This window comes from Glycine max, chromosome 4 (genome assembly GCF_000004515.6).
Source record: "Glycine max cultivar Williams 82 chromosome 4, Glycine_max_v4.0, whole genome shotgun sequence".
Classification (NCBI taxonomy): Eukaryota; Viridiplantae; Streptophyta; class Magnoliopsida; order Fabales; family Fabaceae; genus Glycine; species Glycine max.
In genome coordinates this window covers 39,581,152-39,605,067 of record NC_016091.4, presented here as the reverse complement: position 1 = coordinate 39,605,067, position 23,916 = coordinate 39,581,152, and the positions used below count along the sequence as shown (strand labels likewise).

General features: G+C 37.0%; 1 pseudogene; it reads left to right on the top strand.

Moving 5' to 3' along the window:
* Positions 1–667: 667 nt before the first annotated feature.
* Positions 668–23,916, top strand: part of LOC100803813 (probable pre-mRNA-splicing factor ATP-dependent RNA helicase DEAH6) — a 40,239-nt pseudogene continuing 16,990 nt past the window's right edge.

The following is a 23,916-nucleotide window of genomic DNA, read 5'->3' as shown; positions in this document are numbered from 1 at the left end:
ATGTGACTAGCTTCTGTGTTCGTGTCAGTACCCTAAAGTTATTACCATGTGGTTCATGCGAGTAGTCTTTTCCTTCAGTCCGTTGTACCTCAGAAACCTCTCATAGCTGCTCGCCGCCAATCAAAAAATTGTTCTTTGACAACAGTACTATTTCCGGTGTTACATCACCGTCCAGCAATGGCGTCCCTTTATGGCTCTCATCGGAGCTTATTTCCTCCGATGACCTTATGAAGCTCCCTCTCCGACATATGCATCTATTGGGGTTGTAACAAGTTTCTTCAACCATGTGTACTGTGTATCCCACCCTATTAATCCATGTTGATACATTGTGTTTGATTATTGGTTGTTGTGGTGGCTTAACTAGTACCCGAGCCCTATCCAGCCTCTGGAGTTCTTCCACTTCGTCATCCACCACCACCACCACCACCACCACTTATCCTATCACCGACACAATCTGTTTAATATGCTCCAAATCCCATGCATGTAGAGGTATTCCCCAACACAACATCCAAACGAGTCGGTACCCAATTCTCATATAAGGATTCCACTTTTCCAGCAAGTAAAATAAGGACAACCTTGCTTAGTTGCTTCCCTAACTAGTTGTTGAGCTCTGACCTCTATGAGTCCTAGTAGCAATATCATGTCATGTCCTATATATTTTGGCGTGATGTCATCATCCCCATTCCACATGAAATCGTCTTGCACTTTATCAAACATCGCAAGATTCTTCAGTCTTCCCACCCAGGTATTGCTTAGCCATGTCTTTTCCTCCACAGGTATGTTCAACTGTACTAGCAAATAAGAGATTGTTCCTGTTGGACTCGGATTTGTGAAATTTCTTCCTCGTCCCGTGTTGCTGCTGCCTGTCATCAACACTCTTGCATACAAGGATGTCGCTGTCATTTGTTGGAGTTGTTGTCCTTTGCACCTTCAAGGTTATCTTTACCTTTCTCGCCCTCGAGTAACGTGTCTGAGGTTTTTTCCATCCTGTACTTATCGTTCCTGTTGGCTTCTCCTTGTATCATCCTCTCTCTTCCATGCTTTGGTATATTGACATGCATTTTCAGTCCCCTTACTACTAGGTTGTCCAGTTTTCTTTCAAGCCATCTAACATCTTCCACCCCGTTGAATCTTACGAAACCATATCTCTTACCCCTCCTATTACAGTTTCTTGCAATGAAAACCTCTCGCTCGTCCCCCCATTTTTTAAACTCATACCACAATTCTGTTTCGTTCATCTCTTCAGGAAATCTGGTGAAGTAGAAGGAATGAATGTCAGATGCATCTATCCAATTTGTTTGTCTCATTTCAATCTATTGGCCATACCCGTTTCCGGTGTGATTTCATTGGGGTCCCACTCTTACCCACTCTTTATTTCTCTCTCTACCTTGCTCTGTCTCCCTCATCACGAATTACTGTAAATGATAACCTGAGGAAAGATAACCTGAGGCTATTTTTATATTCGTTAATGAAATAATTACATTAATCATATTATTGATATTTTAATTCTTTGAGAAAGAACTTAAGCTAGGAGGTTGATTATTAGTCATCCATTTAAAACATGAGGGTTAAGAAATAAAAATCTCAATCTTCTGGCAAGATTAATTTATAAAAGGTGACTAGAGTTACTCACTTTCTCTATTGTTTTTTTCTAAAGGAAGAGAGGAAAAGGTTACATATGTACCCTTATCGGGATGAATTGGTCGAAGCTGTTCATAATCACCAGGCATGCCCCCCCACTCTTTCCTCTTTATTCCTTTCTTTCCATTTCCCATATTTTTTTATTCGATTACTTTTTATTTGGTGTTGACAATGAATGAATTTCATCTCTGTTGTCAGTGAACTGTTCTATATTTGTATTCATTTGATTTCATTACCTTTTTATTAGTATTTTCTTGCATACAATTGTATATTCATTCAAATTTAATTTGAATAATCTCTTTATATAGGTACTTGTAATTGTTGTAGAAACTGGTTATGGAAAGACAACACAGATCCCCTAATATCTTCATGAAGCTGGCTACACAAAGCGTGGAATGGTGCGATTTGATTTCTTTTTATGTGATTACCATAGATGAATTTCATTTGAAATCCTTTTTTGACGCTCCCATTATATTGACTTTTCTTTCAAAACGTGCAAAATATTGACGAGGCAGTGCTACTTTGTCGATGTTTCATTTTTCTCTATTCCTGTGTTGTAGGCCTTGTCTCTCCCACTTGGGGTCTAAGTTCCAAACTCTAGCAGCTCCTTGTAAGCAATGAGTTCATCAACTCTTTACCTAGTGTGCGCCTTCATCTTTAATTATCCTTGAAGGCTAACTGAGGCAATGCAAAGCATCAGCTTGTCAGTTGTAATAGCTTTAGTCAACATATCTGCTGGATTCTCTGATCCTAAGATCTTTAGCAAAGATAAGTCTCCATCATTTATCAACTCCCTGATAAAATGGTATCTTAATTGAATATGCTAGCATCTAGAATGGAAGACTTGATTCTTAGCAAGACCTATAACACTTTAACTATCACTGAACATTGAAGCATTATCTTGTTCTTTCCCTAATTCATTGAAAAAATTCTTTAGTCAAATCATCTCCTTAGCTGCTTTTGAGATAACTATGTACTCAGCTTCTGTGGTTGAGAGAGCAACTTTATTTTGAAGTTTAGACTTCCAACTCATAGCAGTACCTCCTAAAGTAAAAATGTAGCCTGTGGTGTTTTTCATGGTATCAAAATCTCCTCCCAAGTCTGCATCTTAAAATCCCTGTAAAGTGAGATTGCTTTTTTTGAAGCACAAACACATCCCTGAAGTACCCTTTACGACTTCCCAATGCTCCTTTGCTGGATTTGATAGGAAACTACTGACATTTCCCACTGCATGTGCTATGTCAGGTCTGGTACACACCATAACATACATCAAACTCCCGACTGCTGATGCATATGGTACTCTTGACATGTAACATTTTTCTTCATCTGTATGCAAATATTGCTTCTTTGAAAACTTCAAATGAGATCCTAAAGGGGTATTCCTGGTCTTAGAATCTCCTAAGACAACTTCAAAATTCCTTCTGATCTATTTCTAAGAATTCTCATACCAAGGATTTTTTTAGCTAGACCAAGATCCTTTATTTCAAAGTTGTCTGCCAACTGCTGCTTCAACTTGTTAATTTCTGTCATACTAGATCCTACAATCAACATGTCATCAACATACACGACAAGGATAACATAGCTATTAGTATATTTCTTAACGTAGCAACAATGGTCCATGTCACATCTGTTGAATCCTAAGTTGCTCATAAACTCATTAAACTTCTTGTACCATTGTCTCGGTGCTTGTTTCAAGCCATATAAACTTTAATGAAGCTTGCACACAAGATTCTCCTTGCCTGGCACTTCAAAACCTTCTGGTTGGGTCATATAGATGTCTTCCTCTAAATCCCCATGCAAGAATGTAGTTTTAACATCTAATTGCTCCAAGTGAAGATTCTCTACAGCTACAATACTCAAAATAACTCTGATGGTAGTCATCTTTACAACTGGAGAGAAGATCTCTGTGAAATCAATTCCTTGTTTCTGCTGAAACCCTTTCACCACAAGTCTCACCTTGTATCTTCTTCTACCGTTAGATTCTTCCTTTAGCCTATAGACCCACTTATTCTGTAAAGCTTTCTTTCCTTCTGGCAATTTAATTAAAGACCACGTCTTATTCATCTAAAGGGATGTCATCTCATCTTTCATTGCTAGCTCCCACTCAATAGAGTCATTCCCCTACGTAGCCTCACTAAAACATTCTAGCTCACCAACATCAGTTAACAACAAATAATGCAATGAAGGGGAATACCTATCTGGTGGTACTGAAATTATCCTTGATTTTCTTGGAGGAGTTGATGGTTCTAGTTCTGACTCAACCTCTATGCCTGTACTCTGGTTTCTATTGGTTACATCACTTTCTGAAATTTCTTTAAGTGTTGCTTTCTAAAAAATTTCTGATAGTTTACTTGCACATGTAGATTCTGCAAAAAATTTGTCCTTATAGAATAAGTTCTCATTAAAAGTGACATTCCTGCTTCTGATAACTTTCTTGTTTTGGTTATCCCAAAACCTGTAGCCATACATTTCAGATCTATAACCAATAAAATAACATTTCCTCTCCTTCGAATCAAATTTATCTCTACTATTAGAGTCTATCAGTATATATGAAACACAACCGAAAATTCTCAAATGTGAAAGTTTTACCTCCTTTCCAGACCATACTTCTTCGGGCAGCTGATAATTCAAAGGAACTGATGTCCTCTATTGATGAGATATGTTTTTGTGTTTATTGCTTCTGCCTAGAATGCTTTAGGCAAGCCATATTGGATCTGCATACACCTCGCTCTCTCGTTCAAGGTTCTATTCATCCTTTCTACAACACCGTTTTGCTCAGGTATTCCTGGTATTGTCTTAATCATTTTGATCCCATGTTCTAAACAGAAGTCCTTAAACTCCTAACTATCATACTCCTCGCCATTGTCAGATTTCAGACTTTTAACCTTTAGACCTATCTGATTTTCAACATTTGTTTTCCACCTTTTAAACACAGAAAACACACAAGATTTATTTTTAAGAAAATAAACCCATACCTTTTTGGTAGAGTCGTCGATAAAGGTGACATAATAGGGTGAGTTTCACCCAAATTTCACTGGGGCTGGCCCCCAAACATCTGTGTGCACCAATTCTAGCTTTTCAACTTTAGGAGTCTTCCCTGCCCTTGAAAAGCTAACCTTTTTCTGCTTTCCAAAGATACAATGTTCACAAACACCAACATCAACATGCTTCAGGCTTGATAGCTTACCCTTTGTCGCCATAAGCTTCATTCCTTTTTCACTCATGTGTCCAAGTCTTTGATGCCATAAGGTTGAATTATTGACAGCCTCAGTAACTGCTACCATATCCTCATCTGCAATCATGTAAAGAGATCCTCGCTTCTTTCCACGAGCCACAACGAGATTGCCTTTTGTTACCTTCTGATGCAATCCTACCCCACAATAGCATTAGATAGAAGACTCCAAGTAGATTGGCCCAGAGATCCAAGGGAAGGCCCTAGGGTTCTCATGAGCCGTAGGATAGATTTTGAGCCCATGGGTTAAGTATAAGCCTGCTTATCTTTGTAAATATTAGAATAGGTTTTTTCTTCATTTGGGCCCTGTATTTTGGCCATTCTAGTAGTATAGGGTTTTAGTCTTGTATTTTGAGGCATTTTGAGTAGTCTTTGTAGTAGGGACTATTTTGTATTTTCATGTATTTTGTCATGGGGGTGAGCTTAGCTATTATATGGGGTGTGTAGCTAAGCTCTAGCTTCTCATCTCAAGGAGGTGAGCTTAGCTATTAGAAAGGTGTGTGTAGCTAAGCTCTAGCTTCTTTAGGAATCTTCTCAAGGAGGTGAGCTTAGTTATTAGAGGGGTGTGTGTAGCTAAGTTCTAGCTTCTCAAGGAAGTTTTCTTAAAGAAGCTTCTCAAGGAAGTTTTCTCAAGAAAGCTTCTCAAGGAAGTTTTCTCAAGAAAGCTTCTCAAGGAAGCTACCTAGTCTATAAATAGAAGCATGTGTAACACTTGTTGTAACTTTGATGAATGAAAGTCTTATGAGACACACTTCAAAGTTCCACTTCTTTCCCTCTTTTATTCCTTCAATTTCGTGCTCCCCCCTTCTCTCTTTCTTTTCCTCCATTAATGCATCCTCTTCAAGCTTCTTACCCAAGGCACATTCTTGGTGGTGAAGCTTCTTCTTCCATGGCTTATTCCCTAGTGGATGGTGTCTCCCCTCTCCTCTTCTCCTTTGCCTTCTGCTGCATCTCCATGGTGGAAAATCACCATTGAAGGACCTCATTGAAGCACAAAGATCCAGCCTCCATAGAAGCTCCACAAGCAAGCTTCCATCACCTTCCAAGCTCCATTTCCAAAAGTGGTGTAATGCCCCTCATCATCCAACTGCCCTATAGATATTAAATTTCTCTTTAAGGCAGGAATATGTCTGACATTATGCAATGTCCATAGGGATCCACTGGAGGTCTTGATGTCAATATCACTTCTTCTGACAATGTCAAGAGATTTTTCATCTGCAAGGTAAACTTTCCCAAACCTTCCAGAAATATAGTTAGACAATAAATCCTTAGAGGGAGTGGTGTGGAACGACACACCTGAGTCCATAATCCATGAATCAGCAGGACTATCTGAGTTGCAAATTCATCATCAAATTCATCAATTTCTGCATTTGGGGATTCATCATCATCGCGCTTCTTGTTTTTGTGAGTCTTGTTCTTCTTTGGTGCCTTGCACTAATTGGTAAAGTGACCTCTCTTGTCACAATTCTAGCAGATAATGTCACTTCAAAATTTTGTCTGACCTTTTCCTCTTGACTTTGATCTACCTCGACCATTCTAACCTTTTTGGGTAGTCCTTCCTCTGCCTTTGGTATTCAATGCTGAATTGGAAACATGACTAGAAGATTCTCCTGAATCTCTCTTGTAAACATCTTCGCTTAAGATCAAGTCACAAATGTCACTAAGCTTTAATGTGTTCTCCCTTGTAGAATTACTAACTGCAGTAACAGTTGCAACCTAACTATCCGGTAGTGATGACAATAGAATCAATGCCTTCACCTCATCCTCAAATTTAATTTGCACTGACTCCAACTGGGCAAGAATAGTATTAAATTCATTAATATGATCAGTCACAAAGATACCTTCTCCCATCTTGAGGTTGAACAACCGACGCATCAAGTATACTTTGTTGGCTGCTGACGGCTTCTCGTACATATTGGATAATACCTTCATTAAGCCTGCAATAGTCTTCTCATTTCTGATGTCGAACGCAATGTTCTTGGCTAATGTCAATCTGATCACGCCAAGAGCCTGTCGATCTAGCAAGTTCCATTCTTCTTGCTTCATGTCGTCTGGCTTATCCCCTGATAAGGGTTGAATACAACTTCTTCTGATATAGATAATCCTCTATCTGCATCTTCCAAAAGCTGAAATCTTTGCCATCGAACTTCTCGATCTTCACCTTCCCCTCTTCTAATGCCATTGCTCCCACTGCCTCCTCTAAACTGAGAAGACTCCCACTAATTCCTCTAAACTAAGGAAATCCCGTGGAGTAACCAAAAGCTCTGATACCAGTTTTTGGGGAAATCGAGGGGAGTAAAACACCGTGATTTACACCAATAGACCACGAGCCACCATATAAGGGAACTTGACACCACACTTTAACCCAAAACCTTAAGGCTCAGGTTTATGGGTATTCTCCTCACTTATATGGTGCTTAACTTTTCCACTTTTGTCAGATATGGGGCTTCACCTCACACTTGTAACCCAACAATCTCCCCCTCAAGTGTGAGTCTCTTCCATATGATAGCCTTCCCCTCAAGCAGAAGTCATTATCATCCATGAGTATAGCCATTAGAGCCTACATGCTCTAACTACTTGCGGTACTTGCACCGCTGCTCCATCTGTGGGATACGCTGCTTGGACTCACCGTCAAGAAGACTTTCGATACAAGGGATCCCCAAGGCTAAGATCCATTGTCGCCATCTTACTCATCTGAGCTGATCACCAAGTCGAACCATCGACACTGATACCAGTTGTTAGTATAGAGCAATAAGAAGAAGAGAAAGGAATAAGGAGAAAACAGAGAAGACACAATATGTACCTACGTCCACGGCTACACTAAGAGAACTTTTTATTATTTGCACATTTTAAAGCTTACAAGATGTCTCTATATATAACACTAATAAGACTCAAGTTTTACAAACCAAGCGATGTGGGACAAAGGAATTACTTACAGTGCTTTCTTTTTGCTATTTGTTAGTTAACTGATATTCTAACTACTGTAGTTAGTAGGTAGTCTGTTGTCAATTGATAGTCTAGTTAGTTAGTTGACAGTTACGTTAGTTGGTAGTTATCCAACTATATATTCATCCTTGTAATCAGTTTAGAGTTGGGTTGAATAATATCAGTTTTCTCAATCTCAAACTTCTTTCTCTTTCTCTCTCAAATTCTCTCAAGTCTTTTATGGTATCACAACTTAGGTCAAAACCTTTTTTCTGTTCATGGCTTCCGCATTGATTCTTCCTTCGGTTTCTCCTCCTTCCTCCCCACTAACACAACCAACTTCGTTGGTAAATGCTTCTTCAAAGTCCTTTGCGCATTCCATTTCTCAGAAGTTGCACGAGAAGAATTATCTTCTTTGGATTCAATGTTGAACTTGTTATTCATAGTCATCATGTTGAAGGCTACATCATTAATCCAAAAATTCCATAAAAATATGCTTCGATTGAAGATCGTGATCCTAATAAAGTCACCAACGAGTATTGCGTTTGGTATGAATAAGATCAATTTCTTCTTGCATGGTTGTAGTCCACCATTTCCAATGACATTCTCTCATGTGTCATTTAATGTCGATTGTCGTGGCAACTCTGGGATTGAATTCAATTGCATTTTCTTTCTCTCACGAGAGCTAAGGTTCGTAATAAGCTTTGAAATCTCTTCCTTGATAATTGTTCTATTTTGAATTATTTCTACATGTTCAGACGCTTGTCAATGAGCTTACTTCGATTGGTGAAATTGTTTCCAATTCTGAACAACTTGACCTAATTCTCGATGGTCTTCCTGATGAACAAGTCCTCGATTTCTATGATTACTAGTTGGTTTGGTCCATTCACTGTTGATGAAGTTGGAACACTACTGCTTATGTGTGAAGTGCGTATTGAGATATCTCAAAAAAGAGCTTTAGGTTCTATTAACCTTACTCAAGGTTTAGGTTCTGTTAATCTCAACTCTGGAAATTCATCCCTTAATAATTCTGTTAATCCTAATTCTACACAGTCTAAGAACTTTGGCTGAAAGAATCGTGGTGGTGGTGGTAGAGGTAGGTTTTCTTATGTTCAGTGTCAGATTTGTTATAAATTTGGACATGCTGCTGCTTATTGTTATCACATATTAGAGGAAGATTATGTTCCTAATCTTCCTCCACTAGCCTCACTTGCCTCCTACTCAATCTACTTCAGCTCAAAGTGGTAGACTTCTCAGCAAGTTTTATTTGCTCAAACCCATTCAGTATGTGCTTTCCTCTCTTCAGCAGTCACTCATCAATATCTGTTCAACCTCAGTATGTTGTTCTTCAGCCACAACAGACCAGTCAACAATCTTCTAAACAACTATCTAGTCCTCAAATTTATCTGGCTAGTTCATCATCTGCTCCCACTCAGACTCAGACTTGGTATCCGGATTCTGGCGCTTCCCATCATGTGACTAATATGTCACAAAACACACAACAAGTGACACCTTTTGAGGGACCTAACCAAATCACCATTGGTAATGGCTAGGGTCTCAACATTAATTCATCAGGTGTTTCCATCTTTTTATCTCTTCTTAATCCTGATTTTTCCCTTACTCTTAGTAATTTATTATTTGTTCCTTCTACTACTAAGAATCTCATTAGTGTCAGTTAATTTTGCAAGGATAACAATGTGCCTTTTGAGTTTCACTTATCATTTTGTCTTGTTAAATCACAAGTTTCTAAACTTGTTCTGCCTAAAGGATGTGTGGGAAGTGATCTCTATTAGTTCCCTCAACTTCTTGCTTCTATGCTCAAGTGCAATCTTCCTTCAAATGTTTGTCAAAGGTTTTGTACAAAGTCTTGTTGTAAATACAGTCACTAGTGACTCTGATTTTCAATTTGTTCCATCAAATAAAGCTGTTGTAGATAAGAATGTTGTAAATACAGCTACTAGTAGTGCTACTTCTTTTGCAACATGGCACTGTAGGCTGGGTCACCCTAGTGTTATTGCTATGAAAATTGTATTTCGACTTTTTAATATTCCAAATATTAATAAAGAACCAACAGATTTTTGTAATCACTATTGTATTGGAAAGTCACATAGACTTGCTTCTTATCTTTCTCATACTATCTATGCAAAACCTTTTGATCTTGTCTTTACTGATCTTTGTGGATTTGCCACATCCCCATCTTCTTCTAGTTTTCGGTATTATGTTACTTCTGTTGATGCTAATACCGGGTTCACTTAGATGTACTTAAGAATAAATCTGTCACTTTAGAAATCTTTAAACTGTTTAAAACTATGGTTTCAAATAAGTTTAATATGTCTATCAAGGCTATTCAGTTTGATTGGGGAGGGGAGTTCAGACCTTTCACAAAATTCTTGACAGAGCATGGTATTCAGCACAAACTAATATGTCATCATACTCATCACCAAAATGGAGTAGTAGAAAGCAAGCGCAGACATGTTGTGGAGTTGGGTCTCACTTTTCTATCTCAAGCCAAGTTACCTTTTCATTATTGGGACCATGCCTTTGTCTCAAGCATTTACCTCATCAACAGATTGCCCTCATATGCTATAAATAATGAAGTTCCTTATCAGAAACTATTCAACAAACAACCTGATTACTCTTTTATGAAAGTGTTTGGTTGTTCTTGTTTTCCTTGGCTAAGGCCATACAACTAACACAAGCTTCAAATTAGATCTCAAGAGTGTGTATTCTTGGGGTATTGTCCTTCACATAAAAGATACAAGTGTGTAGTTGCTTATGGCAGATTATAGATTTCAAAAGATGTCATTTTCAATGAACATAGCTGCCCTTATCCTACCCTATTTCCTGAGCCATCTTTAATAACTTCTTAAGTTCTTGATACTACATCTACCCTTACTGTGTTATCTTCCTTTTAGCTTGCATTATCATCTAGTAACACAAATAACACCTTATCCTCACTTTCTTCATCTCATCTATCTTCTCACAGTGAACAGATTAATAGCACTTCTCATTCACAACCCTTGAATGATAGGGATATTGCCTTACCTCAAGACCAAAGTCCCATCTTATCACAAGACTTGACCAATACTACAATACCACAAGACCAAAATCCCACCTTTTCTCCTACTGATACTCTCCCAACAAGCCTCTTAATACTCATCCTATCTGTACTTGTGCAAAGTCTGGTATTGTTAAACCCAAAATCAATCCTACTCTTTTTACTAGCTCATCTTGAACCAAAATCAACCAAAGATGCCTTAGCTGATCCTTCATGGTATTTTGCTATGCAATTTGAATATGATGCTCTAATAAGGAATGTTGTTTGGACATTAATTGATCTTCCCGCTAATAGAACAAAAATTGGGTGTAAGTGGGTGTTTAGAGTAAAGGAAGATTCGAATGGCTCAGCCAACAAGAGTATAAAGCTAGGCTTGTTGCTAAGGGTTTTCACATTTTGATTACAAGGAGACCTTTTCTCCTATAATCAAACCTGTTACTGTTAGGTTGATTCTCTCTCTTGCTGTTTCTCACAATTGGCCTCTTCAACAACATGATGTCAACAATGCTTTCCTTAATGGCATTCTTGAGGAAGAGGTTTACATGACTCAACCTCCTAGATTCATTTCTTCCAATAAGACTCAGGTTTGTAGACTGCATAAAGCTATTTATGGCCTAAAACAGGCTCCTGGAGCCTGGTTTGACAAACTAAAAGGTACTCTTCTCAGCTTCAATTTTTCTTCAAGAAAATGTGATCCTTCTTTGTTTTTTCTGAGAATCAGTTTGTTGTCTACATCTTAGTTTATGTAGATGACATTATTATCATGGGCAACAACACCACTTTGATTCATTCTCTTGTTTCAAAACTGAATTTTGTTTTTTCCCTCAAAGATCTTGGTGATTTGGACTATCTTCTGGGTATTGAAGTTCAAAGACAGAATGATGGTTCTCTCATTTTAACTCAATCAAAGTACATTAGAGATCTCTTGGCCGAAACTAAAATGGATGAATCAAATCCTATCTCTTCTCCTATGGTTGGGAGGTATAAATTGACCAAATTTGGTTTTGAATATTTTTCTGATCATACCCTGTATAGGTCCATTGTTGGTGCTTTGTTGTATGCTAGAATTACAAGACCATAGATTAGTTTCTCTGTTAACAAGGTTCGTCAGTTCATGTCTAAACCCTCCAAGCAACACTGGTTGGGGTATCTTATGGGTACTGTTTCTTGGGGTTTGCACTTTTAGTCTGCTCCTCTTAGGTATCCTTTTGCTCTTCATGCCTATTGTGATGCAGATTGAACCTCTGATCCTGATGATAGGAGGTCTACTTTTGGGGCTGGCTATTTTTCTTGGACCTAATCTCATCTCTTGGCGGTTTTCTTTAATTCTTAAGAATGTGAGTTTAGGCCTAACTCAACCCCAAAAGCTAGCTCATGAGGTGAGGATTGCCTCTCACTTATATATTCTATCTTGGCTTTATTTTTAGCCGATGTGAGACTTGGATTTTTCCCAATACACCCCTTTACGCCCAACACTTCTTGGGCTTGGTGCGTGGATAACAATGATGGGTGACCCTTTGGATTAATCTTGAATATGCTCTGAATCCATCTTAGATTCTTAAGAATGTGAGTTTAGGCCTAACTCAACCCCAAAAGTTAGCTCATGAGGTGAGGGTTGTCCCTCACTTATATTCTATCCTGGCTTTATTATTTTTTATTTTTAGCCGATGTGAGACTTGGAACTTTTCCAATAGGTCTAAGAAGCAATCAGTTGTTGCAAGATCTAGTTCTGAGGCAGAATATAGAATCATGACACTTATTCTAGCAGAGGTTACTTGGATTCAGTCTCTTCTTTCTAAATTCCAAGTAGCTCACACTACTCCTATTATTCTGTGTGACAACACCAGCACTGTTTCATTAGCTCATAATGTAACAGTCGTGTTTTTTTTAAGTTCTCCTATAATAAATAAAATTAATAAATAAATAAGTAAAAGTAATTAGGTCATAAATTCCCACTATATAAACCAAATTTTAACCTAGAGTAGCTTTTACAAAACACTTTTGTTCCTTTCTTTTTCTTCTGACGCACAAGAATCCTAACAGAGCAATTGGAGGAGGAGCTCTAGAGAGCACCAAAAATGCCACAATTGCTAACGGAGAATGTTTGAGTGACTACATCGAGGTAAGGGATGAGTTACTCACGCTTAGGGATTAGAATAAACATGTATAGGGATCCCTAGAGGATCAATTCTGGGTTATTTTGGGTTGTTCCTTTTTAACTTAAACTCAATTTTTCCTAAATTTTTGTTTGTCATTGTGATTTAAATTCACTTGTGCAAAGATTAATTTATTTACATATGCTGCAAGTTTTAGTTTCACATGAATTTTTTGCCTATTGCAAAGTTTGATTTAAATATGAATTATACAATAATAGCAATCATATGTATATAACTGGAAGTGGGGCTCCAATTTGAGTGGTGTGAAGTGCATTAATTCTAAAAATAAACCTAGGGTCCGTTGATGTTATCTTTTATGTTTTTCATGAGAAAAAAAAAATATTCTATTGATGTTAATAGTTTTCTTGGAGTGAATTTGTAAAAATGTTGATACTTAGATGCTTCCCTTGAAGGTGTAATATATATGTTTAATTCGTTAATGATCCTGCATATTTAATTGGTAAATGGATGGTAGCTGAAAAAAAAATATTCTTTTCAAGGTGCAATAATATATGTTTAATATGATGATCATTGAAAATATTATAATTGTAAGTGCAGCACCGGCAATACTCATACCCGTGGTTCTTGCTTTTATTAGTATCTATATTCATACTAGATTCTGGAAGTTGATTCCCCGTATGTACATGCTTGTGAATTACAAAGAAAAAAATATCAAACCAATTTAATTGGCTCACTATATACGTGTTTATGGTTTATGTTCTTGCTTTTCAGTTTTATATAAATAAAATAAGGTTATAGAAATTATTTATTTTTCAGAAATAAATTAAATATTGTTGTGAAATTATTATTTTATTTCTTTTCTGTTATATACGTTAATAATTAAAAATAGTTATTGTTACGTATATTTCAAATTTAAATAATTAAATAGTAGTTACGTTTTAATAATTGCAAATGTTATATATATATATATATATATATATATATATATATATATAATCAAATATTTGTACAATAGTTACATATATTTCAGTTATGTTAGTTACATTCTCCACTTCAAGTATTGTTGAAATATTTCTTCGTTGGTTTCCGCTTTAAATACTGTCGTAAATTATATATGTAAATTATACGTTATGTTTTATATGTGTTAATTTTACGTTATATTTAATATGTTAATCATTAAAGATATTATATTGGTAAGTGCAGCCATAGTAATATTGATACGTATGCTTTTTGCTTTTTCAGTTATATATATATATATATATATATATATATATATATATATATATATATATATATATATATATATATATATATATATAAAATAAATTAAATATTTTTGTAAACTTATTGCATAATAATAATTATTTTTATTTTATTGAATTAATATATTTTGAGCATTAAGAAATATTGGAAGTATAAAAAAAATGGTTTGGTACTCTATTTATTTTTGTCTTAGTATATTCCAAGTATGCATTTTCACTGTGATGTATAAAAATAATAATAAGAAGAAGAATAAATAAAATAAGGTTGTTATAGAAATTATTGTTTCATAGTGATTATTTTTGTTACTTTATAAATTAATTGTTGTAAAAGTTTTTATTTTATTTTATTTTGTTGAATTAATATATTTCAATTTAGTTTATATTTTTGTTGTGTCAAGTAAATATAACTATTGAATGATATGTGTAGGATACATGAGATGTCATAAATTATTTTATTATTAAATTATGATTGAGATTGTGTGTAAGTGATACTCATCTGGTACACAATGGATTGTAAATTACATGATTATTGAGATGTTGTTTGTATCGAGTTGTGAGCTATGAATTATGTAATCACATAACTGTAAGATCCTTTAAGGGCGACGAGTTAATGCGCGATGAGTTGTGATGGGATCCACTGTGGGAACCCGACGAGTTAATCACTTGAAGCGCGATGAGTTAAAATTATTTATAAAAAATTGACTTTCGAAAACAATTGAGTAGTTGTGTGTATTGCATAATTCATAGGTAGAGTCTCTGTGTTCAAATGTGTTTTTTTGGGTTGGACTTGAATCAGGAGGGAGAGGCCCTATGATGCAATCCTCCCTAGGAAGGGACCAATCACTAGAGCCATGAGCAAGAGGCTCCAAGAGGATTGGGCTAGAGCTGCTGAAGAAGGCCCTAGGGTTCTCATGAACCTTAGGGTCGATTTCTGAGCCCATGACCTAAGGTTGGGTCCAATTATCTTTGTACATATTAGATTAAGATGTCATTATATTTGGTCCTTGTATTTAGAGCTCCATAATGTAGGTAGGGTGCCCTAAAAATATAGGATTTTTCAGCCCTTGTATTTTAGGGCACCTAGACTAGTTTTTGTATTAGGGGTAGTTTTGTAATTTCACATGCACTAAGTGAATATTTGATGTGTGTGTTGGGAAATAAATTTAATTGAATTGGTAGAAGCCCAATCCAATTAAATTTTAGAGGGGGAGGTAAGCATTTGCTTACTACACCTCATTGCCACATCATATAGTCACACTTTGTGCATGTCCTTCATGCTTTACATGCCTCATGACACCTAAGCACACTTAGTGGAGAATCTTGGAATTGATCTTGGATTAGTGGGCTGAATCATAACTGAAATTCACTAATCATAATTAGTGAAATTTTGGCTCCAACATTTTCCTCCATAAATTCAATTTCAAATTCAAGTGAAATTTGAATTGAAATTCAAATTTCCCTCCAATTTTGTGTGACACTTAGGCTATAAATAGAGGTCATGTGTGTGCATTTTTTCAAATTTGATCATTTGAAAATTAAACTTCAAATTTTAGAGCTCTTTTAGAGCACAAAATTCCGTGCTCTTCTCTTCCTCTCCCTTCATTCATCTCTTTCTTCCTCCAAGCTCTTATACATGGCCTCCTATGATGGTGAGCTTCTTCTAGACTCATCTTCTCCTTGAAGTGGCATCTCCTCTCTCTCTTCCTTCTCCATTCCACTGTCATTCATCTTGCAAGTAGCAAAGGAATCCATTGATGAAGAAGATCCTAGGCCTACAAGCTCTAATGGAGCTTACATCATGTGGTATCAAGAGCATCTTCATCTAGGTGATGTTCTTTTGCTTCCTCTATCTTTTTGTTTAGTGAATTCTCTTTAATTCCTTTTTCTTCATCTTATTCTCCATGTATATCCTCCATTGTCTTGTGGCTTGGTGCTGTTTAGAGTAGATTAAAAAAATAAACCGATTAAATCTTAGATCTACACTTGTTCTTGCATTTCTATGGTTCAAATTTTGTAGATCTACTCTTGAATCATGTTTTTGTGTTGATTTTAGGTTCTATCATTTTTCATTCATAATATTCTTGTGCTGAAACTTAGATCTAAATTTTCTTCCAAAATATTGATTAGAAAAAAAAACACAAAAATCTAAGTGTAAATCACTTAATCCATGTTGTCTTAGAGTCATGTTTAGTCATAGTAATTGTCACATGATGTTCTAAGTTTGTGTTGAATTTTGATTTTGTTGATTGAATTCTAGATACATTTGTTCATGTATTCTTGTCATTCTTAGCCTATCTTTTGAATTTTGAGTCTAATTCATGCATGTTATTTAATTCATAACATGTTCTAAATCAATTCCTATAAGTAGTCTTGTTGTTGAACTCTTTTTTTGTTTTCTAAGTTTCCTACATGATGCCTATGATGAAGTTGAGTTGTGGTGCTGAGTTGTGGCTGGATTTGTGAATCAAAATAAGTCTTAAGCTCTCTTGAATTGTGTTATTCAAGATAATTCAGCATAAGCAAACACAAATTGTAACTATCCAAGCCTTAAGCAGCATAAACGCTACTCTTGATTTCTAGGTTGAAATCGCTGGTGCTGGCAGCTTGAACATACGAACTTGTATAAATTACTGGGAATTGGTCACTACGTGTTTTGAGCTAAAATTTTTACTGAATTTTCTAGACATTTGGACCAAAATTATGAAAAAAGGACCAAGCGTTTGGAATAAAGGAAAAAATAATAAAAATCACACAAGTTGGCAGAAAAATCAGTGTCCGGGAAAAAAAAAGTGAAAGGGAAGTGTGCTTGTTGTTTTGGCTCAAAATTTGTCCTATAATTGGTGCCTATTTTATACCAATCCTAGTTCTGAAATTTCAATTGAAAATTATTGTGAAAACAAGTGCCAAAACTAGAGGTTTCTTGAGTCTTTTTTTTAGATTGCTTTTGTGTGCTTTTCATTGCTTTAATTGTTGAATAATCCTTGAAAATTTGTCTTGTTAAAACTATATTGGTTTAGCTTTCATTTCATTTTTTTTTGTCTTTGGTTATTGCTTGTCTCTTTGTTTCCTTGCTTGTGAGTTGCCATATAGGGAATTGGAAAGGAGGATTGGTGCCATACCTTGAAGAATTTGAGTCAAGAAGCAAGGGGCCAACCACCTTAAGAGCTATTGGACTAAGAAGCACTCCAAATTGAGTGAAACACCAAAGATAGAATAGCCACCACAATTGAGGACTTTTTTTTTGTAATTTTGTAATTGGCAATTTTCTTTGCTTTCAAATTTTGTAACAAAAAGGCCTTTCATTGGAAGTAAGTTGGGAGCCTCCAATAGGTCACCCTACTTCCATTTGTGTGTAATAATTTTAAGCAATTTTCCCTTAGGATAGTGAGTGTTTTGTTGGGAACCTTAAATGAGGTCATCCAAACTCTTAGGATTCGCCTAGTTTTCATTTCTTGCACTTTAATTTCTTGATTACTTTCATAGCTTATTTCCTTTACCCTCCATTGTCAAACCGCCTAGATAGCTTGCCTTTTACAAATTAGTTTTTACCTTATCTTTCACACCTCTTTTAGTGTTTATTATGGCTAGTTTCAACCATATTTTCTTTTACCTTTTGTTTTCAAACCCCCAACAAGAAAGAACCATAACTTAGGAACCAACATGAGTCTTCATTCTTCATCTAGTGTTAATGGTGAGGGTTCTACTCCTAAGGACCCCTTGTATAAGATATTAGATGAGTTGAGATCCCTTAAGTTGTGGAAAGAAAAACAAGAGAGAAAAGAAAAAGGTAAAAAAAGAGTGGAAGAAATAAGTCAAGATGAAAGAGAGAAAATAAGAGAGGAAGAACTTAGCAACTATTATAGAGGGCGCCATAGTTCACATACTAAACATCACTCCCAAAGAAGAGAAAAGGATAGAAGGCCTCAAGAGGTTAACATTAGCCTCCCATATTTCTATGGAAAAGATAATGTTGAGGCCTACTTAGATTGAGAAATGAAGGTTGAACAACTCTTTGCTTGCCATCATATTAGTGAAGAGAGAAAAGTTGCATTGGCTACCCTTAGCTTTCAAGGGTATGCCCTCTATTGGTGGACTTCCCTTGTTAGGGAATGGAGGATTCTTGGGTATAAGAGTGGAGCAATAACTTAAAAGAAAACCTTCTTCAAAATCTTATGGCTCTCTCTCTTATCCAAGGAAGGACCAAGCCCATGGAATTTTGGGGGCTGCACCTTCAAAATCCAAGGAAGATAAGGGTAAAACCATAGAGAAATACACCCCTAAGATTAGTTCCCAAGAAAGGACTGGCAATATTAAATGCTTCAAATGTCTTGGGAGAGGTCACATTGCCTCTCAATGCCCCACAAAGAAAACCATGATCATGAGGGGTCAAGACATTTATAGTAGTCAAGAGGAGACTACTTCTTGCCCTTCCTCTAGTGGAAGTGAAGATGATGTAAGGGGTGAAGAGTCTAGTGAGGAAGTTTACTCGCATGAAGAAGGTGACCTCTTAATGGTTAGAAGGTTCCTTGGAGGTCAATCTTGTGATCTATCTCAATCCCAAAGAGAGAACATCTTTCATACAAGATGCAAAATTTTAGATAAAAATTGTTCTCTCATTGTGGATAGTGGATCTTGTTGCAATTGTTGTAGCACAAGATTAGTTTCCAAGTTGAACCTCACTATCATTCCCCACCCAAAACCTTATAAACTTCAATGGCTCAATGGGCAAGGGGAAATGATAGTTAACCAACAAGTGAAGGTACCTTTCTCCATTAGGACATATAAGGATGAAGTTAATTATGATATAGTTCCCATGGAGGCAGGACATATTCTTTTAGGAAGGTCATGGCAATTTGATAGGAAGATCATTTACAATGGCCTAACTAATGAGATTACCCTCACCCATCTTGGCACTAAATTTGTGTTGCATCCTCAAACACCTTCACAGGTGGCCAAAGATCAACTAACTATGAAAGATAAAAGGGATGAGGAAGAAAAACTAGAAAAATAAAAGAAAAAGAAGGATAGTAAGGCTTTGTCTTCAAAGGCCAAGGGGAAGGAAAAAGAGGGAAATGATTCCTTCAAGAAGATTGTTACGAAGGAAAATCATTTTGCAACAAAAGGTGATATTAAAAGAGCACTCCTTCTCAAACAATCTTTCTACCTTCTCCTATCAAGGGAAACATCCCTTTGCACTGCCACAATTCCTACATTTGAGAACTTACCCCCAAAAGGTCCAAGAACTCTTACATGAATTTGGTGATATATTTCCCAAAGAGATACCCCTTGGGCTACCTCTTTTAAGGGGAATAGAACATCAAATAGATTTAGTCCCAGGAGCAAGCCTTCCTAATAGGCCAGCCTATAGGACAAACCCTCAGGAGACTAAGGAGATAGAGTCTCAGGTTAAAGAATTTTTGGAGAAGGGTTGGGTCCAAGAGAGCCTAAGCACATGTGCTATGCCAGTGTTGTGGGTGCCCAAAAAGGATGGTACGTGGAGAATGTGTACAGATTGCAGGGCCATCAACAACATCACTATAAAGTATAGGCACCCCATTCCTAGACTTGATGATTTGCTTGATGAGTTGCATGGTGCCAATATCTTTTCAAAAATTGATCTTAAAAGTGGTTATCACCAAATCAGGATGAAAAAGGGTGAAGAGTGGAAAACCGCTTTCAAGACCAAGTTTGGTTTGTATGAATGGCTAGTGATTCCTTTTGGGCTCACTAATGCACCAAGCACCTTTATGAGCCTTATGCATCATGTCTTAAGGGATTTCATAGGTAGATTTGTAGCTATTTATTTTGATGATATTTTAGTGTACAGTAGGAGCCTAGATGATCACTTAGGACATCTCAGGCAAGTTCTTTCAGTCCTTAGGAAAAACACCCTCTATGAAAATATAGAGAAGTGTACCTTTTGTGTAGATAATATAGTTTTCTTAGGGTTTGTAGTTGGTAGAAATGGGGTCCAAGTGGACCCTGAGAAAATCAAGGCCATCCAAGAATGGCCCACCCCAAAAGAGTGGGAGATATTAGGAGCTTCCATGGGTTAGCAAGCATCTATAGAATGTTCATTCCTAATTTCTCTACAATTGCATCACCTCTCAATGAGCTGGTGAAGAAGAATGTGGCATTTACCTGGGGTAAAAAACAAGAGCAAGCCTTTGCTTTGCTCAAAGAAAAGCTTACTAAGGCACATGTTCTAGCTCTTCCTGACTTTTCTAAAACTTTTGAGCTAGAATGTGATGCCTCTGGAGTGGGAGTTGGAGCCGTATTGTTACAAGGTGGGCACCCTATTGCTTATTTTAGTGAAAAACTTCATAGTGCCACCCTCAACTACCCCACCTATGATAAAGAGCTTTATGCCTTAATAAGAGCCCTCCAAACTTGGGAACATTACCTTGTTTCCAAGGAATTTGTCATTCATAGTGATCATCAATCACTTAAGTACATTAGAGGGGAAAGCAAGTTAAACAAAAGGCATGCAAAATGGGTAGAGTACCTAAATCAATTTCCATATGTTATCAAATACAAAAAGGGAAAAACAAATGTGGTAGCTGATGCCCTCTCTAGGAGACACACATTGTTTTGCTCCCTAGGAGCTCAAATTTTAGGATTTGATAATATTAGGGACTTGTATGCTTTAGATGAACATTTATCTCCCATTTATGAGAGTTGTGGGAAAAAGGCCCAAGATGGATTCTATTTGGCTGAGGGGTATTTGTTCAAAGAGGGAAAGCTTTGCATACCCCAAGGATCCATTAGGAAATTACTTGTGAAAGAGAGCCATGAGGGAGGGCTCATGGGCCACTTTGGGATAGACAAGACTCTTGTCTTACTCAAAGAAAAGTTTTATTGGCCCCATATGAAGAAAGATGTCCATAAGCATTGCACTAGGTGTGTGGCTTGTTTACAAGCCAAGTCTAGGGTGATGCCTCGTGGGCTATACACACCCTTACCCATCCCATCTACACCTTGGGTAGACATTAGTATGGACTTTGTCCTTGGGCTTCCAAGAACCCAAAGAGGTGTAGACTTTATCTTTGTGGTGGTGGATAAGTTTAGCAAGATGGCACACATTATACCCTGCCACAAGGTGGATGATGCTTCCCACATCTCAAAGCTCTTTTTCAGGGAAGTTGTGAGACACCATGGTTTGCCTAGGACCATTGTGTTAGATAGAGATGCTAAGTTCCTTAGCCACTTCTGGAAAACCTTATGGGCTAAGCTAGGAACTAAACTTCTTTTCTCTACCACTTGTCATCCACAAACTGATGGGCAAACAGAGGTAGTTAATAGGTCTTTATCCACCCTTTTAAGGGCTCTTCTGAGAGGCAACCATAAGTCTTGGGATGAGTATCTTCCTCATGTAGAATTTGCCTACAATAGGGGGGTTCATAGAACCATTATGCAATCCCCTTTTGAGGTTGTCTATGGGTTCAATCCCCTAACACCGTTAGACCTCATTCCCCTTCCACTGGACACTTCTTTTATACATAAAGAAGGGGAATCTAGGTCAGAGTTTGTAAAGAAGTTGCATGAGAAAGTTAAGAACCAAATAGAGAACCAAACAAATATGTATTCAACTAAAGGCAATAGAGGAAGAAAAGAGCTAATTCTTAATAAGGGTGACTGGGTTTGGTTCCATCTTAGGAAGGATAGATTCCCTACTAAAAGGAAATCCAAGCTTAGCCCTAGGGATAGACCTTTCCAGGTTTTGGAGAGGATCAATAACAATGCCTATAGGTTGGACCTCCCAGAAGAGTATGGAGTCAACACCACTTTTAACATTTTTGATTTAATTCCTTTTGCAGGTGGAGCTGATATTGAGGATGAGAAACTAACAGATTTGAGGTCAAATCCTCTTCAAGGGGGAGGGGCTGATGCAATCCTCCCTAGGAAGGAACCAGTCACTAGAGCCATGAGTAAGAGGCTCTAGGAGGATTGGGCTAGAGCTGCTGAAGAAGGCCCTAGGGTTTTCATGAACCTGAGGATAGATTTCTAAGCCAATGGACCAAGGTTGGGACCAATTATCTTTGTACATATTAGATTAGGATGTCACTATATTTGGTCCTTGTATTTAAGGCTCCATAATGTAGGTAGGGTACCCTAGAAATATAGGATTTTTCAGTCCTTGTATTTTAGGGCACCTAGACTAGTTTTTGTATTAGAGGTAGTTTTGTAATTTCACATGCACTAAGTGAATATTTGATGTGTGTGCTGGCAAATAAATTTAATTGAATTGGTAGAAGCCCAATCCAATTAAATTTTAGAGGGGGAGGTGAGCATTTGCTTACTACACCCCATTGCCACATCATATAGTCACATTATGTGCATGTCTTTCATGCTTTACATGTCTCATGACACCTAAGCACACTTAGTGGAGAATCTTGGAATTGATCATGGATTAGTGGGCTGAACCATAACTGAAACTCACTAATCATAATTAGTAAAATTTTGGCTCCAACATTTGGCTCCACAAATTCAATTTCAAATTCAAGTGAAATTTGAATTGAAATTCAAATTTCCCTCCAATTTTGTGTGACACTTAGGCTATAAATAGAGGTCATGTGTGTGCATTTTTTCAACTTTGATCATTTGAAAATTAAACTTCAGATTTCAGAGCTCTTTTAGAGCACAAAATTTCATGCTCTTCTCTTCCTCTCCCTTCATTCATCTCCTTCTTCCTCCAAGCTCTTATCCATGACCTCCTATGGTGGTGAGCTTCTTCTAGACTCATCTTCTCCCCTCTCTCTCTTCCTTCTCCATTCCACTTCCATTCATCTTCCAAGAAGCAAAGGAATCCATTGATGAAGAAGATCCTAGGCTTACAAGCTCCAATGGAGATTACATCACCCTGACGAACTCTTCGGAGTGTAGGCCTTGGGGGTCATCCGGTTTGAGTGCTTCTTTAAGCCTGTGTCGATCCCACATGGTTGGAGCATTCTCGCAAAACAGTGTGACCGTGACTGGTCTCCCTATGATTTCACTTAGTGAGAGTGACCTGACTTACCCATTGTGAGGCATGTCCTGTCATGTACTCCTAAGCGTTTGACGAGGTTTTTCACTAAAAAATGGTACCACATTGCATGTAGGCTTGAGTCTAGTGTATTTGTCGCATAACGCTTGTGTTTGACTTTCATTGAGTTAACAATTGTGGTTTGATGTTATTGTCTGGAGTGTATGAACTCCAATGGGTGTGAATAATGTGTGTGATTTTGGGCAGTGATGTTATTTATATAAATACAACTTTAAGTATTATATGTTTCACATACTCTAATATTTTATTATATACGAATGTGATAACTCACTCCCGGTGTGTGTTTGTGTTTGGGTTGATTGTCATTTTGTTTCAGGTGAGCCATCATATGATGAGTCCATGATAGAGACTGAGAGACTTAGTCTATGATAGAGACATGCTCTGATAAGTGTGACATTGGGGCATAGGATTTTACTTCGCATGTTATAATTTCCGTAAACGATATAATCCTATTATGTTTCTGTTTTAGTTTGTTTTATTTATTCAACATGGACGACCTTGTTTTGAGCCGTGATAACTTTGTTTTTATTCGAACAATTTCTACTATGTTTTCATTAAGTGAATGTGAGCCCTTTATCTTTTGAAATTAATTTAAAGTCAATGTGTTAAAAAAAAATTCCGCATGATTTTATTTCCTT